This window comes from Cyrtonyx montezumae, unplaced genomic scaffold (genome assembly GCF_038088225.1).
Source record: "Cyrtonyx montezumae isolate F1298 unplaced genomic scaffold, pur_monq_1.0 scaffold_8, whole genome shotgun sequence".
In the NCBI taxonomy this organism is placed as follows: Eukaryota; Metazoa; Chordata; class Aves; order Galliformes; family Odontophoridae; genus Cyrtonyx; species Cyrtonyx montezumae.
The window spans coordinates 106,197,928-106,219,836 of NW_027072089.1; the positions used below are offsets into that span (position 1 = coordinate 106,197,928).

General features: G+C 40.2%; 1 protein-coding gene across 2 annotated transcripts in view; it reads right to left on the reverse strand.

The window, feature by feature from the left end:
• Positions 1–6,957, reverse strand: part of LRRC3B (leucine rich repeat containing 3B) — a 43,190-nt gene extending 36,233 nt beyond the window's left edge. Inside the window, exon 1 of one of the 2 annotated variants that reach the window (XM_065751738.1) lies at positions 6,791–6,957. The gene's annotated coding sequence lies outside the window, so the exon portion shown is untranslated. Of the gene's footprint in view, positions 1–6,282; positions 6,541–6,790 lie in introns of those variants that run through there. The other variant, XM_065751739.1, reaches the window with a different exon arrangement.
• Positions 6,958–21,909: the final 14,952 nt, after the last annotated feature.

The following is a 21,909-nucleotide window of genomic DNA, read 5'->3' on the forward strand; positions in this document are numbered from 1 at the left end:
TCTCTGCTCAACTGCCTCAATCTGCACCCACAGGGGAAAGATCGCCCACTGAGTGTATGCTTTCATCCATGCGCTGCTTTAAAATCAAAGGTGAGATGTTCTTACTCGATTTGAACTGGTGTGCTTTAGTCATCTGCAGTGTTTGAGAGGTGACAACTGAAGTTCTGAGGTACTCTGTGATCTGCTGTTTTGGGAGTTGTCTCACTCTTAATTTGAAGATTCTAGAAAAGAACGATTTTCCATTCATAACTCTCTTTATAAAAAGTCACATAGACCGTTTTCTTTGAAACAGATTGGAATTTCTCAGCTTTAACAAGGAAGAGATATTCTTGTAGAACAGACTGAAGATCTATATACTATTATATTCAGAACAGCACCAGACATATCCAGGGAACAGCAAAATCTGAAAATGAGCACTTGAAAGCAGATATCCTCTGATACACACCTTCCCTTTTTAGTGCTTCTGCAGCTTGGCGATGACATGTATTCAAGAGCAGTAATATTCTATTATGAACTTCGTTAGAAAGAGACTATTTAAAAGCAACCAATTTTGATCACAAGGACTCGGCGTCAACAACACTGGAAACAAGGGCAAAATGAATGGTCGGAAACTCAGTCAGACTATGTGAAGGTTGCAGTGGCAACTGTACTCTGTTCACAGCACAAAAAAGGAACTAAGGGTCATTCTCTCTTTTGGCACTAATAAGGATAAATTATATGTAATAATCACGATAAATTTTAAAGACCATTTGCAGCATTTCTAGAAAAAAAAAAAACCAACAGCGGCAAACCCTGGCCACTCTTGTTGATAAGACATAGCCCCAGATTTACCGACTCCTGGCCCTCTGTGTAGCCTCCTGCCTGTATTTTCTCTCTTCTCAACCTCTTAAATCTGCACATACTTATTCAATTTTTCTTCTTGGCAAACACCATTTTTTCCTGAACAGAGGGAAATAGAAGATACTTATTTCAAAATAAAAAAAAAACTTCAGATTAAAAAAAGAAAGAAATTCAGAATCTGTTTTCAGCAGCACATGGGGTTAACTTTACAAAACCCCATACAGCGTGGGGTTTTGTAAAGTCAACACTGTATTATAAACAATAAATAAATTCTGCTACATGAAGAATTTTAAAAAGTAACACAAACGGAAGTCTAAATGAATCCATTTCCATTATCCAACATGAAATAAAAATGGGCAATAAGTTCAGTAATTTGAACATTTGTAGCTTAAACTCCTGAGTGCTCTTTGTAACGTCCATAAGCTGGAGTTTCATCGATCAGACACACAACTACCACCACACCCGAAACCACATGCAATGTAGTAAGCACATTCATGGAAGATATTGTTGCAGTTCTTTTTCTTAATATTGTTACAAATTCTGTTCTTTAGAGAGGAAAAACACCGGCAGGAACCAAACACTGCATACCATCACCTTTGTTTATTTTTAATGAGGATGTCTTCTGCAATAGTAAACAGCATTGATTAATCTGAATGTCCAAAGATTTCATGCTTTTGCTGCCTATTTTTCACATGCACATAGAAGTTTATACTTTTTAACTATTACAAAAATACTTCTCACAAAATATATACGGAAACAAATCCTACCTAAGCAATACACATTTGTAATCTAGAGAAAAGAAAATACGAAACACATGCTTTCCATGTGTCCTATTAACTCCCAGTACAAATCCGTGAATTAATCCTTCAAGCACCCTACCAAAACAGTGAATAGCCACAATATTTACATACAAAACCAACTTTAGCAAGAATAGATGCATGAACGTGCAACCTAATTTTGGTAAGCTGCAACAGAAAATTGCAATTTAAAATCAACACTGTTATTTGCTGGAGAAAGGAAGGAAAGAGAACATCCACAGAACTTGGGCAGAAGAGAAAATGATAACACCATTAAAAGAGCACCTACATAGTATACCTCTTAGGATAGTCGGTCACCAAGATGTTCACCTTAAAACATGTGCCCTATTAGCTACAGTTGAGTATCCAAAGGAAAAACAGGGTCATGAGGCAATCCCCAAGAGAAGCTGCATCAGACTCCCACCATTTCAGGAGAAGTCATGGAAGCACTGCAATACACCAATTTATAGATCACATTTTCCAAATGAAAGCCCGCCCCCTGCCCCCTTGATCCCTGCCCATTCACCTTCTACTTTCCTTATGCCTTATTTCCTTCTCTCAAATTTCTGTTTATTGTTTGTCTTTCTTTTTACTGTATATCCAGACTTATTGTTTATTGTTCCTTAAATAATTAAATAGTCTCCATTTGCTTTCCCACTTCCAAGCAACAGCAGCAACCCATCTCTGTGCTATCACTCACTTCTCTCACCTCTCATTTTCTCTTGTTACCATACCTTTACAGCACCATTCAGCAGGCAGAGGTTAACTTTTTGCTTTTTTCAAATGACAATTTAGAAGCTTTTCAAAATTGTTATTAACGTAGGACGAAATGTATTTTCACCACATACAAAGTAGTTGAAGTGATCCTGAAAAGCAAAGGTAAATCATGGTCAAGTGCATCAAGATCTGTAGTGCTAATTTTCATCTCCATTTAAGTAAAAATTCCAATTACTGAGCTGAATGTCTCTGAAAAGGCCCCTTTTCCAACACCATTTCCTCAAGAAGCACTTTTATCTCCTCTCAGTCTGTGAAGCTGAGACACAGGAAGCTCAGCCTGTTCCTTCAGCAAGGCTCCTACTCAATGAAACCAGGTAAATCTACCCCATGGAAGTGTCTTGCCCAAAGCCCCTGGGCAAGCTCCAGCACAGCAAAGAGCTGAACACCAATGATGATTACTTCATCTTTCAGGAAGGCTCAGCTCAACCATTCACCCAGAACTTTTTTCCTTGCTGTCTTTTGCTTTTCTCCTGTTTCTGAGGCATCTGGCCTACTTTGTCTGTTCCCATTTCTCTCTCTCTTTTCATCCTTCAAAAGTTCACCAGAGAGAAAGCAAACAAACAAACAAACAAAAAATCCACAAACATGTTAATTCAGCTACCATTGCCCATTGAGGGGTTGGACTTGATGATCTCTAGAGGTCCCACCAAGCCCTGCAGTTCTGTGATTCTGTGATTCCTTGCTGATGGGAAGCAACACTTGGGGACTGTGGCAGTCCACATGGCAAAAGGCTTTCCCCATGTCTGGTGCTGAAGTCAGCAAAGAAAGAAACTAAATTAAAAACAAATCTCCTTGCTGAAGGAACTTGATTGAGCATTTAAATATCTAGGAGAGAGGAATTAAAGTTATTTCTTGTTCAGTAGCATTGTTTTGTTACAAGTTTATTCTAGGTCCCTGTGTAACACAGGCTACAAACGCAGCTTTGGATAAGAATAAACTATGCCAACCATCAACAGCAAGTGTGGACATACGGATACCAACTACCGCAGAAACCTTCCTAAGGAGGATGCATCTTTAATCTTTATGAAATAACAAGAACCTCCTCCACAGTGCATTTGGCAACTGTTTATCCAGAGCATGAACCCAACCAAAGCACAGAGTAGAACCAATCCCACACTGCACTACTTTCCCTCAGACACATGCAGACATTCAGCATGCACCCAGACCAACACTGCACCAGAACAGAGGAAGCACTGAAACTTCTTCAAGGAAAGACTCTGGATTAAAACTAGAAGCAGAAATTTAAATTTGCTTGGAGAGAAGACCTCTGAATGGGATGCTACCTCACCGACAGCACACTGCCTTTAAGAGCAGAAGGCATCCCTGCTCACACATGCTCTTATGGACAGTAATCCATCTAAAAATAATGTGTGCTGAGAAATTTGTATATCCTTATTACATAGAGTTCCTGTAGATGCATCAACTTTTGATTCGTACCAGTGTTGAAGAATCCAACCCAGTCTGCACATTCAGGAGATGACTTTTAGTAAATAAGGTAATGTTTAAAAAGAGTTGGTCAAACAGGCCAAGGTAAATGATAAGGTAAAATGATTGCATGAACTCCAATAATTTATTCTTGGCTCAAATACTATTTTTTTTTAAATAGGGTTTTCTTTGCATTATAAGTTTCTGGATTTCAGAGCTTTGTAAGAGTTTTCCTCAGATCTACTGAAATTCACTGGATGAAGCAAATACACAAAGATGATTTTGCTGGGCACATTCTCAAGTCAGGACTGATTCAAACAACTTTCATGCAAATGACAACAAGGATGGTAACTACATGTAAATCCTGCAAGTCATCAAAAATACAATATTCTACACCAAGAAAAGCTCCTTTCTTCATCCACCTCATCAACTGAAATGGTAACAACAAATATTTCTACACATTTTCCTGCTTCTTAAATTATTCATTTCATTATAAGTTTAGAATCCTTTCTGACAGAGTAATCCCTTGTGTGAGACATATAAATATTCATAATGGCATACCATGAAATCCCTTAAAAGTGAGACTTAGAAGTGCCTTATTATTGAAAGTGAACATCTAAAGGTGAGTTTGTAGTACAGCAACGCATTTTCTCTGGGGTTAGACACCCAAGGCTGCACTTTAAGGAAGACCATTTTCATAAACTCCATTTCTACTGCTGGGAGAATATTTCCTGAGTTGGCCTATGATGCAGTTGTTCTGGAGGCAGCCAGGTTCTAACGTAGCTTCAGCATGAGCAGGAAAAGACTGAGGTCTTCCAAAAGACTTCAAATAAAACACTGTGAAGCACATGGCAGAGACAAACCACAACACCTTTTTATTCTTTTCATGTTGTAGCAAAGCTCCCACTGACTTTACCTTCACAGGAACGGATCCAGAGCACAAACATCTATAACTATCAAAAAGATATTTCTTTTTTGACTAATTAATTTGATTGATTTGAGCCAAAAGACACTGATTCTTGACAGTTGCAGATCCGATCATCCCCCTTGATCACTCTGGCCCTGTTCTCCGAGATGCTGATCAGCTTCAGCTCGCCCCAAGCCATCAGAAAGCCACAAGCCACAGGAGCTCACCCTGCTCACACCAAAGGCAGTGCTCCTTTACAGCAGACCTCAGGGTGGTAACCCCAGCAGCAACAGCTGAATAAATGCAAGAGATCTGGACTCAAACTCAAGTTGTTCCCCTACCACAGCCATGGGCCTCACATCAGGACCAGTAGGCACATCCCCGCAACACACTGTGCAGGACTGTCTGACAATGGTCCCAATTGTGCTGCCTTGAATCATCTGAGTCCTACCTGTAGGAGTGATCCCATAGAAACCCATAGCAACTCACGGAAGCAAGGGCTGCAGAATCAGCACAGCAATCACACCGCTATTGTTAATTCCAAGCAAGATACAGAAACTCCAGTAGAAAACTAGACTCTGAACATAGCAAAGGTTTTGCAAATTAGTTCATTCTATTGCTTAATCACTTTATCCTTTCCCTCTAAATCAAACCAGAAGCCCATTGTGTGTCTGTCCTTTTTAATTAAATTACTAAGAAAAATACCAACACGTAAGCCAACTAAACACAGCAGTTTCCTGTATCAAAGCCTTCCAGTTACTGCTTTGTATGACACACACACCTTGCAGTTTAAACACACAAACTGTTAGATAGATTACCATGAGGAGAAATTATTCCCTGCTACAGTTCAGCACTCAGAAGGGGCCGTCCTAGGAAGAGTTTGGGGCTCTAAAAACACTCATTTTCTTTTCCTTGCCAAGTCTGTAACATTTTGTTGTGGTTATTATTTTTAAATAATTCCAATCCTCTCAAGTTGCTTATTTTGTCATTTGCATATGTATGGAAATACCTCTGGGCTCATTTCTTTGAGACAAACACTATACGCTGGTTGCTCGGCTTTCATTCCGACTCTGTGAGGAGTTGGCTTCTCCGTGCTGCTCAACTTATGTGACTCTTCTCGTTCCATAATCACACCATTTCCGCTCTCTAGGGACATTCAGCGAGACCCGCTGATAATCATCACCCTGGAAGGGCTTCGCGATTTTCTGAGCAATTCTCTAAAATCTTCTAATTTTTAAGGGGAAAAAGCCAAGAAGGAAAGAAGAAATACCACCGCCGCGTCCGAGACGTGCCCTACATTTCTGGGGACGGGAAATTCTGGACGCACAGATTCCCAGAAAAGCGAGGGCAGAGCCTATCGCTACACGCGCAGCATCCAACACCGGCGCTCTAAGGTCGCGGCCGTGCCCCGCCGGGGGATCCCCACCGCCCGCAGCCCCACACCGCACACACGGAGCCCCCGGGGGCTGCGGCTGCTCCGGGGACCCCAGCACCCCCCCGCCAGTGCCCTGCGGGGCTGCGGGCGGTGCAGCTCACCTGGCCGCGGCCAGCTCCGCCGCCGCCCCCGCTGCCATTTGTTGCTCGCGTACGGAGGGAGCCGCTCTCCTCCCCATCGCCGCCCGCTCCGTAGCAACTGGTCCGGGTAGGTCTCAAAGTGGAAAAATCCCACGGCAACACCAACGGCGTTTTCCCCCCGCTCCGCGCCCCGGCCGCCGCCCGCATGCGGATCGGCGCGACCTCGGGAGCCTTGGAAACCTGGGCACGGCGGCGGGCGCTTTTTCCTTTGCTTTTCGGGATCGGGGATGGCAGCCTCCCCTCCTCGTCTCCCCCAGGCTGCGGGTGGCAGCCCCCTCCCCGCAGCCTCCGCCCCTTAATTCCCCCTTCCCCCGCCGCCTCGGCTGAGCCCCGACACAGTACGGCAGTCCCTGGGCAGCAGTAGCAGCAGCGGCAGCAGCAGCGCCGCTGCCTCCCTCCCACCCTCCCCGTCGACTTTTCCCGTGGTGCTGCCTCTCCCAAACCGTGCCCGCAGGACCCCGCAACTCACATCGCAGAGCGGCGACGCCTCCCGCAAAACTTCGCGGCGCGACTCAAGCTCGGCTCGGCTCAGCTCGGCTCGGCGCAACAGGCAGCGCAGCCTCACCTGGCGCGGGGCCGCCGCGCCATAGGAGCGCCGGGCGGAGCCTGCCGGCGGGCCGGGGCCGGAGCGGCGGGGCCGGGGAGCAGCCACCGCCCGCCCGCCCGCCCTCCTGCCTCCGCCGGGCCGGGCGGCTCTGCCTGCCGCCGCCGCTCCCTCCTGCCCTGCGCTGCGGCTGCAGGCAGCGGGAGGGAGGAGAGAGCAGAGGGGGAGGCAGGGAGGGAAGGAGGAGACTCCCCTCGCGCTCCCCGCGGGCACGGCGGGAGATGCTCCCCCGAGGCGGTGATGCCGGCGGGATGCCGCTCCCCTCCAGGCCGGGATGCTCTGGGCTCGCCTCGCGGGTTCAGGGGCAGGTGTGCGGGGGTGCCCCCGCTGCTCGCCCCGGTGCCCTTCCAGCTCTTCCACAGATCCTGTATAAGGGTTGTTGCGTAGCCGATGTGAATGGCAAACAAAAAATTAAACTCTTACTGCCAGCTGATAATACTCGATTTGGCCAACTTGCCGCTGCATCGTTTTGCCTGCTCTGCACCCAGCCCACCCAACCCTTTGCCATGGTCCTGTGTAGAAACCCTGCTTTGATTTTACCAGAGCGAGCTTCTCCTCTAACCCAGAGGGGTGCTTCTGTGACATGGACCTTGAGATTAGGCTTGAAGGAACATTGCCAGTGGTTTTATCTACTCAAACAGACTTTATTTAGCACTTCTCTATGCGAGCTGTGCAAAGTGAACTTCCTATTTACCATTGTGCATGAAAGGTTCCTGTTGCCTGTCTCCCACTGACATTGCCTGCATAAAGAGGACTGGGGAAAGATTCATCTTCATCTTGTATCTGGCTTATTTGCCTTAAGGTGAAAGTCTTCTTAAAGGCTATACAGAGCAGAAAAGATATCGGCTTGAATTTCCTCAGTAGCGTATTTTGCCTCTAACTATACAAACCTGTGCTATCTTCATGTAGGCCATTTTAAAGAGAAACTGCTGGGTCAGAAGGACAGTCATTATGGCCATGGATGGATTGCCGTTTTCAGGGTAAAGAAGGAAAAACAGCTGCTAAATGCCATTCTCCATCATTAACACTCAGTATTGAAAATCTCTAACTAAATGCCCCCCCTGAATAATTTATCTGAATCGTATTGGCAAGATAAAGTAGGACCAGACCTTTGTGTTGTACCAAACTCTGCCTTCTTTGCTCTTAGGAATATTTGCTGATCGTCTCATAAACATTTTTATATATGCCCATCATTTTATATTCTTATTGGAATAAGAGAAAGTAGCAAATATGACAGAAGTTGATAGAAATCACTTCTGTCAGTTTCTTACATGTTCCTCTCATTCACTGACTGACTCAACCCAGCTTTGAGGACATCATCACGCAAAAAAACAAGAAGTACATGAGCCCACAATCCTGCTGACAATGGACTGGGTGGTGCCCCAAAGCCAGCACCAGGAAGAGCCATGACCAGGCTACCAGCCCTGTATTGTTTACGACGGGACATGTAATGAGATTCTCAATGGGATACAATGGGATTCTCAGGCTCAGTGAGTTTGATTCCTTTGACTGAAGCCGACTTAGATTCATTTTAAGACATCCATTTTGATTGTTGCTCAGAATCCCGAAGCTATAGTGCAGGGGACATTTTTTTTCAAATTCACCTTGTATTTATATTATTACTGTTCAGAATACAGACATCTGACAACGGAGTACAGCACCCAGAGTGGATGTGCTTGATTGTCCATACCCACAGTACAGTATTCATAGCAGAAACACTGAAAATCTCCTTGGAGTGACTTGCTGCAGAAGTATTTTTTAAATAAAAAAGATTGGCTGATCTTTTCATTTGGGTAAACAGCAAAAAGTAATTCTTTGATTAGATAAAAATGCCATCTCTTCATTGTGGTAAATTCCCTTTAAAATTGAATCTCTAGAAGCATTTTGTGGACTGAATCATTTATATAATTATTGTAACAGTATAAAGGAAGACAGATCCCAGCTTGCATGACTTTACTTGCCACATTACCCATGGTGTTATTCACCCTGTTGACTTGTGCACGATGCCTTGTACTAAGAAGAAAGAACATCCCGAAGGACAGAAATATTTATTTTTGTCAATGAAATCTCAGTTCTGCAGTTCATAAAACAAGTTTTCTGACCAGCTGCATGCAAGTAGCTGGTTTGCAGGTTTGTATTCAAAGTCTCGCTCCTGAGAGCAGCTAAGCATCTGTAACTTCAGCTGGAATTAATGGGTGTTTAGTATATCTTTGTGAAGGAAAAATAAAGTAATTTTTTCCTGGGGAAGATTACTGCAAAGTGATGCACAGCTACTTGCTGTTAAAAATATCAGAGATATGTAAGAACTGAAATACAGCTGATGTCATGCTCCCCCTCAGTTGGCTGTGTGTGCATTAGGAAGAACATGCTATTATTCTCAGTGGAAGAAACTTTACTCTTGAGATCATGCTCCATGAGCAGACCCACTAGTGGATTTCTCATAGGCTTATAATCTCACACATCCATTTTATATGATAAATAGAAGTCAAAGGAGTAATCCTCTCTTAGGAAGGAATATAAGTCTAATGGAGAACGTCATTCGGCTGCCTTCAGAGAAGAAATAAATTGCTAATATTTGCTGACCTCTTACACATAGCTATTGAAATTAAGCAGCATGAAATGATAGGTGATACCACATGGTTCGTAGGTTTACCTCATAAATAATTTTGATCAGAGTTCATAAATATAGAAGGACCCAGTACTACCATCCTTATTATCTTTTTCTGATGCAAATGAGCCAATGTAATTCATTGAGTCAGTTTGTGAATAAGGCTTATTCATGCAAATATGACCCCACAGGACCAGATCCTTAAAAGTGTATAAACATTAACAAAACATTTCAATGGCTGAATTAAAGGATGATCCAGTATTATCAAGCCTTAAAGCTTGCCAGATATTCCCAACCTTGTGCAAAACCAACTCTTCTTCCAGTGCTGAAATAAATTGAGTGACCTTCTTCTAATCCATTAACTAATACTCCTTTTACTAGAGGATTCTTTCTTCTCATAGCCAACAGCATATGAAATCCATATGCTAAAAGTAGATACATTCAAGAACTAAATCATTTAATTGCCTTATCTTAAGCAGTAGGTGTTTAAGAAGCTAGAGGGAGTATTTTCTCTGTTCATGGGCCATTGTAAATTTTTGTAGAGGACAGCACAAAGACATATGTCAGTGGCACATTCTCCTTGACATGACTCTATGCTCAATAAGAAGACACAGACAGGGCCCAGAGCAATGATCTGTACAGAGCCATAACAGCTGCAAAAAGCGTGAAATGACACATCGTGGGAATTCTAAAAGCAACACAAAGTCCAGTGTTTGCGCTATACTCATGTTCCTAAATTGGGTATCTGCTTCTGCTGTCTCTGTAGGTCAGTGATGTCAACAGACTTCATGCTCCTCTCTGCCCATGGGCACCACCACTGCATTTATAGATGCTGAGGTTTTGCCCCGCTAAGAATAATGGAGAGAAACGGTCTTTGCAGAGGGCTATCACAAATCCTTTTCATCATGCAATTTCTGTCATCTACCTCTGGTAGCAATATGGATCATTCTGGAGTCCATCTTGCTTCCTGATGCTATGTTTAAAAAGATTGGAAGATTGAACCTGAAACAATCTCTTCAAGACTTTGCAGTAGTTCCTGGTTTCCTTTATTTGACAAGTTCTGTCATATTGAACAATCTTGCCAGCTTTGCACATACTCCCCTTTCTACATAGTGAAGAGCTGCTCTGTATTAAAGAACAGAGTTTCTGGTTTATATAACAGAAAATCCTTAGATTGTCAATAATTCATTAGCTCTGAATGAGAAACAGCAGCTGTAAATAAGCTCAACTTATACAGCTCATACTCCACCTAGCTCTGATTTAGAGAAAAATATAAGTGGTGAAGTACAGTGTTCTGCTATGCACCATCCACTGCCTGAAATTGGTGTTTGGGCTGCTCACAAAATAGTATGCAGTTCTGGGATGCTCAAATATTAGAAAAATAACTGGAAAATAAATATATTTCATGCTAATTAAATGGGTTAGTAGGGGTTAGATCTTGTCAGACATTCTAGTGGTGTTTTTGGTATTTTGAAGATTTATATAAAAGTAAAGTAGCTATATGGATAGGACAGACTTGGATTTCTGCAAGGCAGTTGGCTTAATACCACATGACATTTTGATTTCCAGTCTTGCATTACACAGAATTAACAGCTCACACATTATGGGGATTAAGAAGTGTCTCAGTGACAAATTTTAAAATGTAGTTTTTTAATGGTGAGGTTTCATTCAGTGTGGGGAGCTTTCCCAGCAGAGCCAGAAACAGTCTTTATCTAATACAATTTTATATTGTTTTCAGTAGTACAGACCCAGATAAAATCTGTGCCTTTAAGGCTTGTATATTACACAGGGTATTTTGGCACAGTAAATAAAGAAGATATATTACTTCAGCAATGATTTGATTCACCTAAATGATCACTGTCCAGCAAGCTGCACACTAAATACATTTTAATGCATTCAAATGCAAATTAATACCTCTGGGGACCAAAAGCTTGTATGAATGGGTACTGTCTCAAAAAGCAGACTTGGGGAATGACAAAAAAGTTATTACCCTGGATAATAACTCCTAACACAAGATCTCAGTGCAAAGCTATGGCAAGGACCCAGCACAGTCCTAGCATGTTCCTAAAATAACAAGCACAGTTCTGGTGCTTGCACTTTAAAGAAGATGAGAAAATATTGGAGGGAATCCAAATAGTTTGCAAGTCAAGCTCATGTCTTGTGATGGGAGGCTTAAAGAGCTGGGCATATACTTACCCAAGAAAAGGTTGAGGGAATACATGGAAAAGACAACAGGCAGTGGTGAGCTTTTCCACTCTTGCTGACAAAGGCACAACTAAATCCAGTGACTGTAAGTTTAAGGTTAGATGTAATCAACCATGAAATCAGATGCAATTTCCTAGCAGTAAAGGTAATTAAACTCTGTGAGAGTTTACACAGGGATGCTTGATACTGTCCTAAAAACTGTCTTTCTTAAATTTTGGCTTTACTTCAACTTCTGGGAGAAGTTCTAATGGCCAAAGGAGCCTCAAACGAGGAGGAAAGGAGGGTCATGTGAGGCAAGATTCCCTGGTAATCCCTGGAGCCCTACATCCATTAGAATGTTGCAACTGTGCAACTTCTTCCATTATGGTTGAAACAGGATGGCTTGTATTACACCCTGCCCACTCAGAAATTTGCAGGTTGGCATTAAGGTAATGAGTATAATCAAATTCTGTACTCAAAGGCTCCAGTTGGCTGCCTGTAGAGGTGAGGAAGAATCCCTTCCCATTCCTCTCAGAGGATATTTGGCCTGATACATTCTGCAGTAGAAGTTTTTCCATTCCCTTGAAACATGGATTATTCATTTTGCTGTAGCCAGGAAGAGAAGAAACTAAAGCAGAAAATGATCTTAGACATCTGATGCCTAGGTCTGAATTTAGTCAAGTCCAAGAGGAGTTGAGAATTTTATACTTCAAATTGGCAAGGATAGTGAATTTTTTGCAGAGGTTGTCTCTGTGATTATCTGGACATACAAGAACTAATCAGTTCTCAGGAATTGCAGGAAACTCAGATACTGCTTCAGACACAACAGTAGTTTGGCTTCTCAAGGAATAAGACACCATGGGCTAATGAAAGTAACTGTCTCAACCTTGAGGTACATCTACATCTAATAGTCACTGGCACACAAGACATCAGACTAGACAATACAGTAATCTCTCTTGGCCCTAAACTATGGGGAAATGTAGAGCTTGTACATAAGAGCTCTAATTTACCCGGTGCCCCTAGGAATTTGAGGAAGCAGGTATTCACACCACGAGTCACAAATGCCAAACAGTCTCCAGAACCACTGGTCAGGGACAAACAGACCCACAGTGAACTAATAAACAAAGCAACACCCGCCAAAATTTAAACTTAATAAAAAAAAATAAGAGAGAGATAAACATAAAATATAGCCTTTTGCTTGAAGGTCTTTGTCTTGGTAAGCTTGGGAAGAATGCTTCAGATGTGTCTGCCTTTAGTAGCAGAGAGCTGGCCTATGATTTCTACCATCTGTATTACCTCCTTGCCTATACCAACAGGACAGCTAGACAATATGGTTGTAAAGAAGCCCTGTTCAAAGCAGTTTTTTTAAGATTTCCAGCCCTAAGCCAGGAAATAGTTCATTTTTGTAGCACCCAAGGATGCTGAGCATCCTTGAGTGAGAACTCAGATATCTAACACTCCGTCTGGCAAAGTATTCACAAAGGCACTGTGGTGTTCTACTGTAACTCCATATGGAAAACTGAATATACATAAAGCAGCTGTTCCTGTATGTAGACTAACATAGCTGGTGGCAACTTGTTTGAAACCTCTTACCCGTATAGTCACAGAAAGGACTGAAAGAAAGCCAACTCATATTGGTGAAACAGGACAGAAAGCACATAAACATTTATCGTGCCAGTAGAGACACACATCTCAACTCATTGCCTCTGGATTATATGCTTACAAAATGAGAATGTTGTATTAATCACTAATAAGTATAATCAATAGCGAGGGAATGCAAATTATCTATAAACAAAGTGAGTAAGTGACAGTTTACAGTGTTCAGAAATGTTTATACCTGGCAACCTGCAGCAGCACAGTAAATATAGCTTCACATAATGCTCCTGTCACAAGACTGTGAATACCACTCTCTGCTGGAGCATGAGAGGTAAGAATGCATTATTATCCTCAGCTCATCAGAGTATTCTTCTTGGTTAAGATTTATCACAGGTTCCTCCTAAACCAGAGATGTATTTAAGAAATGGGCTTGTCTCCTAGAGTGTATGTACAAACTGTAAATTAGGTTTCCCAAATAAATTCTCTGTTGCATAATTCTGTCTGTCATTTTTAACAGCTAGATGAAAAAAAAAAAAGTAGGTTTAAGAATCATTGGTTATGATGGGACATATAAGGAGCAACCAGCAGTATCTCAGAATCTATTTATAGGACATCTGGGCAGCAAATGGGAAACATTGGTGGATTCATTATGTTCCTGAAACAGAAGAAAAAGAGGTGTAAAGAAAAAGTAATCCAGAAACAACTAACAGTAGTGTGTAAGATTTTCATTCTAGGTTGAGATGCTGTTTAGAGGATAGTAAAGATATTTCTTAATTTATGTACAACAACACGACTTAGAAAAATGCCATTGCTCTGGAAGAATATAATCAACTTGATGTTTTAGGTTAAGTGTTTAAATTATGTCTATTATTTTTAATTATGCTTATTATCTTCATGCAGAAAATTGTTAGCTGAACTAATTGCGATATTGTATGCCTTTGCAGAACATATTTTATCTGACATTTATAAGATATTTTACGTTACTAAAATGAGAAGTCTGCTATGCCCCAGAAAAACCGCCAACATAAGATCCTGATCTTGCAGATATCTACGTATCTGTTCCATGTTATGCACTGAGTTAATGCCATTGACTTCAAGTAAGCTTTTTAAAGGACTTGAAGTTAACAGTGTGTCTTTCATTGAGTAACATTATTAACAGCACAAATGAACACACAAATTGAAAAAAAATAGTAAATTAAACAATCTCTCATGCTTAATCACACCATCACTTAGATAAAATAGGAGAGTATGTGCAATTTCAAAGTTATTCTTGCTCACAGTATGAAAACTGCTATAGAAAAGTTGCTATTATTATAAGATATATATATATTTTTCCCCAACCAGATTGTTAAAAATGTGCTTTCATCTTCTATGAAATTATTTTACATTTATCCAAAACTGAGTAATAATAGAATGAGGGTATATGTTATGGTGCAATAACACGTATGACAGAGGAGATGACCTGGTAGTAACATTATATATATCCTACATGTGAAGATTTCCTTATCTTCACATACATCAGATATCAGCTATCAGCAATTCCTCAGTACTGCTGTTCTTCAGTTCTGAAAATCAGGGATGACGACAACTGAAACCCTAAGAAGACATGCATTTTTCCCCATTTATAAACTGAACTGTGAGGAAGAGCTGCCAGAGATTTATCACAGTCTGGAATTCTCATAAATATTCTCCAACATCTTCCAGCTTAGGAGAATTCAACTTAAAAAAGTCTAATGGGAACCTCCCATTGAACTTAGCTTTGACAGTGCAGCCTGGATGGAGCAGCACCATGAACACATCAGAGGTCCTGGGAAAATGAGAATCATGAACATTGTCATCATGCCTTTAGGAAGGGAGAAAAGCATAACTTTATCCCTAAGGAAGCTCAGTAAGTGATTTTTTGTTACCAGGCACTGATCTCAGGCTAATTGCTAACACTAAAGTTACTGGCTCTCAATATATACATTGCAATCCACAACTGTAAATGAAAACGAAAGAAGAAGAGGATCAAGTAAGCAGAAACATTAGAAATGTAATTTCCTCCTTTTTTTTCTGTCAATAAGATTAGACCTTTTTGCTCTTGTTTAACTAGTTGAGTGCACAAATTATGGATAGATGTCTCATTAACCGTTGTGCTGAATGGCACTAATGGCTGTCATTCAAAAAGTGTTTATTTAACCTGAACCAACGTTAGACCCACATAAAATCTGTGGTTTGCCAAGAGTTCTTTCAGGCTCAGTGGAATATCCAAACCTGTTAGTTAGAACTGGTCACTGATCACAGAAGAGTAATTGCCTCAGGTGCCCAACAGGCCAAAGCAAATACATCACAGATGCATGATTTTCCTGGTTGAAGAGTTTGTTACTGGAGGTACCAATGATCTATGTCTGTTAAAGAGCTGAAGCGTAGAACTTCTGTTTTAATATATATTAAGAAAATCAAATATTTTGTGATATATACATTTGCATTCATTTAAATTATAAATAGGTAAATAGGATTTAGCTTGAATATTGTTAGCTTGGAGGAAGCAATGAGAGAGTGTCCACAGATAATACTACTGCAAGTACTGGTTCACCAAGAGGTTAGTCTTGTAATGATAGTCATATCAGGAATGCCTAAAATCATCTGAATTAATTTTAAAATGGTCTCTGGGAAGCAGCTGAGCAGGGACTTAGAGGAAGAGAATGAGAGAGAGAGAAAAAAAAGTGAGGACATTAAAATGGACTTATTAATAAAATACGAATACAGATAAAGCTGTGCAGCAGGGGTTTTACACCAGCATTTAAAAATAGCAACACATATTACTCTGCCTTTGGACCTATATCACTTTAAATTTTTTAGAAACATATTAAAATTACTCAAAGAGAATTTTGTTGAAAAGCTCCCTAGAGTTATGCATGATAATTAAAAAGAGGTTCATTGTAAATCCTTCTGTCTAGTTCAACAGTATTATCTGCTTACAGACAGCCCTGAGAGGGCAAAGTCACAGCCTTGGTCTGGCAAAATTATTGGCCACTGATGATGCATTCTTCATGCTTGCAGTAACTCAGCATGAGCACAGTAACAACAGATCTTATATATGGCTGCTACAGTGTCAGGAGAAAAAAAAATCAACAATGTTATTGTTTATATTAATGAGGCATTTATGAAATAGCACCATTTGTCTAAAACAGAGGACAGATCAGTTTCAAAAGTCAAGGAGAGCTGGCAAGGGAGCTCAGAAAATCAGTTGTAGTTCAATCTTCCATGTGAGGAAAAATGCTACCATTCTCTAGATCACATAGAGATATGAAATTAATCTTAAAACTGAATCTGAGGGAGCTGAGTGATTGAAATTTAGTTATCAGAATGGTAAGATCATGGTGTACATGTGTTGAGGAGATCACCATCTTAGGAATAATACGATTCAGTAAAAAAAAACAGAGCAGGAAGAAATATTGTAATTAGTCTAGAACTTTGTACTGAAGGAAAAAGAGAACTGAATTTTAAGCTCTTGTTAGTCATCACTGAGGCAGGACATATATCTAAATCTGATCTACAAAGAAGCAAATTTTTGAAGTGGTGTACCACCATTTCCCATTGGACATGCAAAATGGCACTGCATTTTGTAATAGCATCCACTCTAATGCAGAAGACTGGCATAGACCTGTGCAATTGTCCTTCATTTAAGTCTTCAAGACAGAACTGATATCTTGATCTCTTCTTCACACTAATATCAAGGAGTGATTTTCATCCTATTCCTTTTTTCCTGGTCCTTGACATTCACAATTAAGAAGGGCTTGAGCAGCACTTCCTAGATGTGCTGAGATTTCTCCTAGAGGGTCTATGCATGCAAATCTTGCTCATGCTTTCAAGGGTGAGTAAAGATGTGGCGTCTTATCATGGAACTGTAATGAAACAACACATTCACTTCTATTGGAGCTACACAGGCACTTCCATGTTTCTTATTTCAGTTCAGTGTGAATTGTTGCTTTCATTATGAACCTATTAGTTTAGGGCTTTAACAAAGCCAAGCAGCTCTGCTTCAGGCTACTATTTGGCTCACACCACTACAAGAGTAATGGTTTGTTTGGACAATTTAATAAAATTCAATGTCTCAACAGTTGCCAGGCTCAAAGACAAGCAAAAATGCATGTGGATGATTTCAGATTTTGCTAATTGTATTCAAATTGCACAAGACGGTTTTGCCTTTGAAAGAAAAAAAAACGATGAGTTCCTTAATTGGAGGTAATTGCCTTGTCAAATTAAGTAAAAACTCTGTTAAATATTGGCTGGCTTCCTAATGGATAAAAATAACGTTCAAAGATAGCACAGTAACCAATAGAAATTCCATGGAATTTATCTTTAAATATCTACTAATGATTGAATTATCACAATGTGAGTTATCTGCCATAGTGAGGTGTGATCATGCTTCCATCCTCTGTTAAGTTTTGAGGTGTGTCAAAGAGCACTTCACACCTGAGTATTAATAATGTAATTGTCAATGATTGAGAAAAACGTAGTTTGGTGACAAACTAAGCATTTTTTGTCATTATGGATCAACAAAGAACTCATCTTCTGAAGTGCTTATTAAAGCTAAAATCATTTCAAAAAAGAAGATTTTGAAAGCTGTTGCAGTATATGTGGAAGAAACACCATATATGGCATACATTTTATTGGAAATATATTTAACTTTTTTTCTCCTGTGCCAGTTATTTCCTACCTTTTCACGTTTTCAAAACTGAGAATGAAGCATACTGGGAGTCATAGTGTTAAAAGTCTTCAAATGACAGTTTTAACTTAGAGCCTTTGTTTCAAATAAATGGATGACTCAGAAAACTGGTCTAGACTATACAATCCTTAACAGGGCAATTTGTTAAGTCAGTCTGAAGTGTGGGTGATCACCCAGCTCCTGCAGAGGGCTGATGAGCAGCCCTAAGGAACAAGTGTTCTGGGCTATGTGGCCTTCAGGAAAGCTCTGAAAGTCTATGCCAGTATCTGAAACTGGTATCTGTAGAATCACAGAATTATACAATCACCAAGGTTGGAAAAGACCTCCAAGATCATGTAGTCCAACCGTCTACCTACCACCAATACTTCCCCACTAATAATGTGTCTTAGTACCATATCTACATGTTTCTTGAACACCTCCAGGGTCTGTGACTTAACCAAAACCCTAGGCAGCCTGTTCCTGTGCCTGACCACACTCAGAGAAGAAATTTTTCCTAAAATCCAACCTTAATCTCCCCTGGAACAACTTGAGGCCATTTCCTCTAGTCCTATTGCTAGTTAAATGTGAGAAGAGTCTGATCCCCACCACACCAAAATCATGTAGAGAGCTATAAGGTCTCCCCTGAAACTCCTCCAGACTAAATAATCCCAATACTGAAGACAGTACTTTCATAATCATTGAAATACATGTTTACAAACACTGCATCTGTGTTTTAGAGGAACATTCTGTATTGAAAAAGCATGCAAACATTTCATAAAACAGCAACATTTTTGTTGACTGTGTACTTTACAGTCGTCTTTGCTGCAGATTGCTGCCACGGCTGTATTGCAACATGTGTGGACAAATGCTCTGTTCTCATCCCCCTAGACTACCTGTGGGATAAGGGAAAAGAAATTGCTCCATCTCAACTTTCTCAGAATGTTGAGCTTCATGTCTCTTAGGTATTAGTATACAGGCTCCTTTATGGTATTTCAGAAACATTGGCTTCATGATGCTCTTTCCTGGTACAAGTGGGAAGCAACGTGTTGTGCTGTAGTGCCTCATACAACATGAAGCACAACGGGGCTGCTGAAGGCGTGTGATTTTGCACTGTATTTTAACAAGGACTATGGCACTTTGCTTCTCCTAAAAGAATGGAAACTCTTAGTATTTAACACATAATGTGTTATGCTATCTGTGAATATTTTGTTGATTAAAAACATGGGGTTTTTTATACTGTATTTTCAAAACTTACATTTTAGTTTAATCAACACAAGTGAATCAACACTTGGAATTACTTGTTGAAGCCTCTGTCTTTTTTTGCCCCATTAGGATGTGTGTTGGGATTGTCCATAGAGTCCTCCCCTGTAAGCAATATAGGATAGGGAATAGATGTGGAGATTGATGGAGTTTCAATCACATGAGGGAAAAGGACTAACTAGAAACTGAAAGTAAGTCTACAATGCAGAGGAAGTATTTGGAAGACATCCTTAATTTTCATGCCATCCAGGATAATAACTGAGCTCAGCCATCATTTGCAGCTGTTCTGGGATATATCACAATGAACAGAGATTAGCCATTATTATTCAGCATCTGCTTCAGTGTCCTCAATATCCTATAAAATTCTGTGCTTTACCTAATTGGGCTAGAAGGAGAAACAAACCAATAAATCTGGTTTTATTATGATTATGTTACCAGTCTGGGAGTAAATGAACTTCAGATATAATGCCTGGGAATACTTAGATAATCATCTTCCAATCATAAGAGTAGCTGTTAAGAAGTGGACTGGGGTTTAGAAATGTTGTTCAAAAAGATTCTTTTTTTTAATCTTCTAGCAATTAGAATAGCTATTTATTATTAATCATTAGTGTCATCCGTCACTATCAGGAACAGTGGATGCCAGTGCAGTCAGAGGAATGCTTATCCCCTTTAGCACATGGAACAACAATTGAAAATACATTATGCCAACTCTGCAAGTCAGCTCTAACCTAGAATACCCTAAATGGTTTGGCATCTTAGAAATGGCCCTCACCTCCATGTCTCAGTGTCCCTGGGGAGACCAGAAGAGTGTCAGTGCTGTAGTATCTTTGTTGTAAAGGGAAATCTTCTAGAGTAGGTTTAGGTCTTAGTCTCAGCCATGAGACCAGATTCATTAATGTCTGAGACATTCACTTTCATCATGGCAGTTGGGGGACTTGCAAAATGTGAACTGATTGGTGGCTTTCTTCTATACTTGCCCTGTGGTTTTATTTTATTACTTTTAATAACATTGGGATTGGTGCTTTGACTTAAATTTTGTACCAAACAAAAGCATACATGCATTACAGCTTGCATATTAAAAAAAAATAAAAAATAAGTTTGCATTTCTAACAACAATAAAAACAGTGGGGGGAAATGCAGAGCTTCAAATACTGAGCTTTCAAGATCAGCATTTTCCAGTGTTGAGATTATTGTGAAATAAACACTGGTGAGACTTGGTAGTATTCTAGGCTAAGTTGTACAAAGGGAGGTATATTCATCCCTAAGATGGGTGGCTTATGGCTCAGTTCTGTATGTTTGGTAACTTACTGCATGAAACATTTCATTTTATAAGACACAGGTTGAGGACAATTAATTATTTTAGCAATATATTTTATAATGTGTACTCAAACCTCATAATTAAAATTAAACATTCTAATTTAACAGCGTATGACTGACTTGCGAGGATTTCTTTTTTTTTTTTCAGGACTGCTCTAATTGTCATATGTTTTATCTTTCTACACAGCTATTACAGAAATAATGACTGATGAGTAAAAGCCCCTAACACTGACCCTGTCAGGACTGTCAGATTTTGTGAGCTAATGCTAAGTCTGTACTCATTTTGTAAAACATTGAACATATTTTTAGACACAGTAAAAAAAAAATCCACAGAGATGAAGTATAGTATGTTAATAACCTGAAAAAGTGAGTATATCAAGTGGGTTTTATATAACATAATATATGTAAAATGTAAAAATTCAGTAGCAGATCAAGTATTAAACCTTTTTTTTTTATGTCAGCTGCGGGAACAAAGAGATAAAATACGTCTTGAACCCCCCCCAAAAAAAAACTCTCATTTGTAATATAAATGAGCTCTCTAAGAGAGAATCTTTGCAGAGAATGAACATTAGAAATGATCAGTCATCAAAATGGGGTCATGAAACACAAACCTTCAGAGAAGGGATCAGTATGCTTCACTCTTACAACAGCCTCCCAGGCAACCAGGCTGCTCCAAGTATTTATATCTGAAATGATCTCTGTTTTCAGGCTTCAGATCAGCGAGGAGGAACTACAGCGCCTTCTCTTTTTTCAGCCCTATCTGGCTGCCACCGTACTGGAACTGTCAAGGAACAAATGCTCTGATTTCAGGCGGTGTGCTCTCTTCGGTTTCTGACAATGCCTCTCAGGTTCATAGGCTTGTCAACTCGATTGTAATGATTGTCACTAAAACTGATGCACTGAGGAATTAAAGGTGGAAATGTATGTTAAAACTGCCTTCTCTATTCGTGAGAGGTGCCAGGCCTTGGAAGAAAATTCAGAGGAATGAGAGCATCTGTAAGGGGGTATTTTTGGCAACTACAGATAATATTTTGTACAAAGCAAGCACTTTCCATTCTGATTTTCTTATCAGAGGGGTGCAGGAAACAACCTGAACTGGAAAACTGACAGAATCTTACCATTAAGACTGTCACAATCAGAAATGTAATTGCTTTGCAAAGGAGCAGTGAGATCGCATAAAACAGGATCACTCCATTTTAAGTTCAGCATCCTATCCAAATATATTCTACATTCTTGAATTATTTTCAAGGTGTTTCACCAACTACATTAATAAAGATGATGATGCAATATTCAGCATGCAAAAAGACAATGTCTCCAGGATGAATGTTT